Source organism: Dipodomys ordii, unplaced genomic scaffold (assembly GCF_000151885.1).
Source record: "Dipodomys ordii isolate 6190 unplaced genomic scaffold, Dord_2.0 Scaffold127, whole genome shotgun sequence".
Classification (NCBI taxonomy): Eukaryota; Metazoa; Chordata; class Mammalia; order Rodentia; family Heteromyidae; genus Dipodomys; species Dipodomys ordii.
In genome coordinates, this window is record NW_012267343.1 from 1,220,195 (window position 1) to 1,225,705 (window position 5,511).

The window sequence follows — 5,511 nt, forward strand, 5'->3', positions numbered from 1 at the left end:
CAAGTGGTAGAGCGCTAGCCTTGAGCTGAAGAGCTGAGGGACAGCGCCCAGGCCCAGAGTTCAGGCCCCACGACCGGACCCAAAAAAAAAAAAAAAACTAAACATAGAACTACCTAATGACCCAGCAATCCCATTCTTGGACATGTATCTAAAAAATTACAAACTAGAATACAATAAAGCCACCAGCACAACCATGCTCATTGCAGTAAGATTCACCATAACCAAAGTGTGGAATCAGCTCAGATGGCCCTCAATGGATGAATGGATCAAAAAGTGTGGTGGCATTAGAAACAATGATATTACATTGTTTGCAAAAAAAATGGAAGCACTTGGAAAGAACCATGTAAACTCAGGCTCAGAGAGACAAAGAATAATTTTTTCTCATATGTGGAAGATAGAATTAATTTATAAATATATAAAAAATACTTTTGGGTGGTATTCAAGTATACATAAATATATTAATTAAAATATGGCCTACTCAGCTGGACACTGACAGTTCATGCCTATAATTCTAGCTACTCAAGAGGCTGAAATCAGAGGATCATGGTTTGAAGCCAGCCGAGGCAGAAAAGCCTGTGAGGTTCATCTCCAGTGAACTACTCAGAAAAAGCTGGAAGTGAGGTTGTGGCTCAAGTGATAGAGTGCTAGCCTTGAGTACAGAGAGGCTCAAGGACACACCCACGTCCTGAGTTCAAGCCCAGGACTAGCAAAAAAAAAAAAAAAGTAGATTCAGGGGAGAATTCAAATGGTGTAATTCTTTAGAAAGGCTCATACTGCAACAAAATAAACATCAGGAAATGGGTAATCACAGAGGAGTGGGGTGGGATCAAGAGAGGGGAGTGGACAAATGAAGAGAAGGCAAGAGAATGCAATCATCAAGTTCAAAGCGTATCCTACATAATTAAGAAAAGGAAGGGAAGAGGTGGGTTGAGAGGGATGGGAGAGGATGTTGAAAGGGCTGACACTGATCAAGATGCACTGTACTCATAAACTGCTTTGTTGAAAGGTAACTCCTCTGTACAACTACTTAAAAATAATATTTTTTAAAAAGGTAGAAGAAAAGGTAACCAATGCAAGCTTCTCCAAAGCTGAGGAAGAGCATCTAGATTCCCATGCACCCAAGATGGGGGCCAAGAAAACCTGAGGGTTTGGTCCTGGGGCTGCTTGGTTGAACCCAAGCCCATGAAGGTCGGTGTGAGGTGGGGATACGGAAGGGGGAGGAGGACCAAACACACAGAACTCTCAGGTAATGGGGCCTAAGGCTGGCCTACAACCCTTCAGGGTCCGAAGAGCTGGAACAGGCAAGAGGCAGGTACCACCATCAGCAAAAGCACTGGCAGCGTGGAGCAGAGCTGCTATGCACTCCTCATTGACAGGCAGGGCAGGAGCGAGGCAAAAAGGGGAAAGATTAGGCAGATAGGGAGAGACAGTGATCCCCATGCCCCCCCCAAAAAAAGAGCATCCTTTCCTCTTCCTGGGGGGCCCTGGAAAGCTGAGATAAACCCTGAGGGAAGCAATGACCCTAACCACTAGGAAACAAACAGACTATCTAGTCTGTACACTCCTCCTCCCCAGCCCTCCTTGACTGGGAAGCAGGTGGACAGGTCTTTCACCGCATGCGTGGCCCTCCCAGCCGAGAATCTGTTTGGACTCAAACCAACCGACCAACAGTGAAGAGGCTCTCTGCACCTTCTCTCACTTTCACGTACACTTTGCCTCTGTTCCCACTTTTCCTGCCTCATAATTCTTTATGTGGTGGAGAAAAGAAAAGGACTCAAGACTCCTAGAACAGAGGCACCATCTCCAACAGTGTCTAAAATTCCTTGGGCCTTCTAGGGATCCCTGGCTCTGAGGACAAAGTTCCCTAGAGACCTTCGGATGGATTATCATGTCAGCTTTGGGAAAGAGGAACAGCCTGGACCATGGTTGGCTTGTGCTCCACCAGGAAGCTCTATATAAAGTCACTCCCTTCCCTTGTTGGTAGCCAGCCACAGAGTTGGTGATAAGTGCTCTCCAGGCTCTCTCCATGCTTAGAAATTCAACTTTGACCAAAAGGGGAAAATAATGCACCCATCTTACAGGAGGAGAAACTGAGGGCCAGCTGGACTGAGAAAAAAGAATTGCTTGGCTTTCAGCCCAAGATTCTGCAATGGTCCCCGCTTCCCAGCCCACTTCAGCTCTCACTTGGAAATCAGGTTGACCCCACCCTGCCACCAGCCAGGTGGAGGTGACTCATCCAGAGTCCCTGACTCATACTTTTCAGTCAACAAGCCCAAAGCCAAGGACCTGGTGGCCACTCCCAGCTTTTCTCACCTTTCCGCAACCTACATTGAGCATTCCGGCCCTTCCTTCCCTCCCCCTCACACCCTCCCTCCAAGTATTTACAGAATAGCCTGGAGAGGGAAAGTAACTTTCCTAAAGTCAGGAGCAAGCAAGCAGCACAGCCAGGGTGGGGCCAGGCATCTGGGCACCCAACCCAGTCCTTGTCTCTGCCTGGATGGCCCGCCCACCCTGGCCTGGATTCCTCTTGAGGGTGGTAAGGAGGAAATGTGGTCAGGTACAGGGTAGGCCATAAGTGTGTTGGGGGGGGGAGGTTGGAGCGTCTCTTGAGTCCCCTGAGACCACCAGCCGCTGCTTCCACCCTGAAGGCCTTCTAGTGGACTCCAGACAGTGGTCCTCAGTGGACTTCACCTGGGCATAAGATGACGATAACAGATGTCTACCTTGTTCTACCTACCTCCCAGGGCTGGACAAGGAGAAGAGGTGCTCCGTGGAGGAGGGGCTGTAGCTGTGGTGGAAGTACTTCGCAACAGAAATCAGTAGTACCTAGAAAAGAACCCAAGAATCTCCATGTCAGGGTTAAAGGTCAGCTAGCCAAATCCCCATTTGGTATTTCAGCCTCTACTTACCTGGGCTGCCAGCCCTGTGGGGGTGACCTACAGCGGGTCCACTCCCCTGTTCCCTAACGACTCCTCAGAGCCTGGAAGGCAGTGATCATGACCTTGAATGCTGTAAGTGTTCACAACTGTGCACCGGCTGTCTCCCAGCTCTTCCTAACCCTAAGGTGCCATGTTCTCTCGCCTCTTCTCGCATGCACTGGATGAACCCTGTCTCTACCATCCGTAGAAGGCCCTGGATTGGACATTCAGGCAAGTTCCAGGGCAGGGCAAGCCGGACTCTCACCTTCCTTCAAGCTACCAGGCCTCAGTTCATCCAGCCTAGAATCTCCTGGGCACATTGAAGCAGCCCCGAGGCAGGTCTGCATTCAGCCAGCCTCAGAGTTCAGGACTTGGGCTTTACACAGTAGCCTTTAATGCCCTACGTGGATAACCTGAGCAAATTACTTCACTTGGTGACCTTCTCTGTGCAAAGGAGATAATCTTAGACTGCACTAGAATCTAGGCCATTGCAAAGAGTCATAGAGATTTTTTTTAATGTCAAGAGTTGTGCACAGTGCATGTGGACTGTGATTATTAATGACTTGTTCTTTTTTTCCTATAAACTTGTTGTCATCTTGTATACATGCAGTTTGGGTACCCAGGGCATTGTGGTGGTGCACTCCACTTCTATACCTAAGCACGGTTCTTGTATTATCCAGCTGCTCTGTCAGCGAGCCAAGTGGCAGCCACATAAGGCGAGTAGGGCTCTCCCTCTGCCAGGAGGCATGCTCTTTGCCAACAAGGATTCTAGCTCCTTTCCCTTTTGAGCCTATGATGTAACACAGGACCTGGAAAGCCATAGGACCACTGAGTACCTGACAGATTGGAGACAGAAGGCCCTCTCATGGATGGAACAGCTCAGCCTCAGCTTTTTCATCCCTCACCTGTCAAATGCAGCCCCGAGTTTCACCCATGTCAACACCTGGAGTTCCAGTCACCTATCCATAGAGGAAGATTCCTTTGCCCAAACCAGCTTCTCCAAGCCAAGGGGAGAGGCCACCATCCCAAATGCAAAGAGGCCCTGCCAGCTGCTGCTGGCATTAAGACACAGATGAGCCCTGTTCTCAGGCTGGCAGTAGATGGCCCAGATGTTGGTGGTGATTTCTGCACTGTGGGTGACACAGGTAGAAAGCAGTGGGCAAAATCAGAGAGGTCAAAGGTTAGGTGCTGGGGGGGGGTGGCTCTACACATGCTCTGGTGTTAAATGGCAACTCTGCAAAACTTTCTCAAAACCTTCCCAGATCCCAGGACTAGATCAAAGCAGAGCTGATTTTTGTCATCCCTGTGACTGATGAATGACCTTTTACCCTCTGATAACTCTGTATGAGAATGAACATTTCACATCCTGCCTGCCTTGTGATGGCTTGGCTTGTTTGCTCACAGCCGGTGCTCTACCACTTGAGCCACTCCCTCCAAAATTTTACTGGTGGCTTTTTCCTGGTGAATTGGAGGTGGAGTGTCACAGGTATTCCTATCCTGGATGGCTTTGACCCTCGATCCTCCAGATCTCAGTGTCCTGAGTAGCTAGGGTTACAGGTGTGAGTCACAGGTGCTCAATCACATATTCTGCTCACTTGAGGGGCTTGCAACAAACCTCACCACCACCTACTATCCACACAAGGAATCAAGCCAGACACCAGGTACCACATCCTCAATTCCCCCCCCACACACACACATACATACATACACACATACATACATACCTATACCTGTTTTGCTCTCATATCCAACCTGCCACTTCAACCTTTGACCCTCTCCCTTCCCTCTAGCTCCTCCACAATACAACTCATCAGAGCAGGTCTAGACCACATCACTGAGGATCAGACTCTGCCCCAGCTCCCCATAGATCCCAGACAACGTGCAATGTCCACCCTTTTTTGCCAACTCCCTCCACTTCAGCTTTCACCTACACCCCACAAGCCCCAGCCAGGTACTCCACACTGGGACCCTGGAATCTTGTGTATAGTCACTGTATTCCATGTCCCTCTGCCTCCCTACAGTCTTTTGGTCACTGGCATGGTCTATTTCCACACCAGGTTCTCCTGTTAGATGGAGTCTGGCTTGGGGCCAGATCTGCCATGAGTTCAAGTTCACTAAAGGAAAAACTGAGTCAATCACAGACCTGCACATATGTATAACCCATGTACATGCGCATGCACGTGCACACACATACACACACACACACACACACACATTCACACAGAGACTACTAACAGTACAGATGCTGCCATCTATGGGCAAGAAAAGCATTGTGCTCTTTGCAAGGCTGGGACATCAGGATCCCAAATTGGCTTGGTTTACAATGAGCCCGGGCTAAAACCAAGTTAAGTTGGCTTTCCAGTTTGGACTTCAAGGCCACAGTACACTTAAAAACAAGAGCAGCCTGGGCTGGGAAGGTGGCTCAGTGGTAGAGCGCTTGCCTTGCATGCTTGAGGCCATGGGTTCGATTCCTCAGCATCACATAAGCAAAAAGAAAAAAAGCCGGAAGTGGCGCTGTGGCTCAAGTGGTAGAGTGCTAGCCTTGAGCTGAAGAGCTGAGGGACAGCGCCCAGGCCCAGAGTTCACGCCCCAC

General features: G+C 49.4%; 1 protein-coding gene across 2 annotated transcripts in view; it reads right to left on the reverse strand.

The window, feature by feature from the left end:
* The window catches only part of Gsn (gelsolin), a 58,921-nt gene that overhangs the window by 42,282 nt on the left and 11,128 nt on the right, over positions 1 to 5,511 (reverse strand). For both annotated transcript variants that reach the window (XM_013030152.1, XM_013030151.1), the window contains exon 2: positions 2,738 to 2,826. The gene's annotated coding sequence lies outside the window, so the exon portion shown is untranslated. The remainder of the gene's footprint in view (positions 1 to 2,737; positions 2,827 to 5,511) is intronic.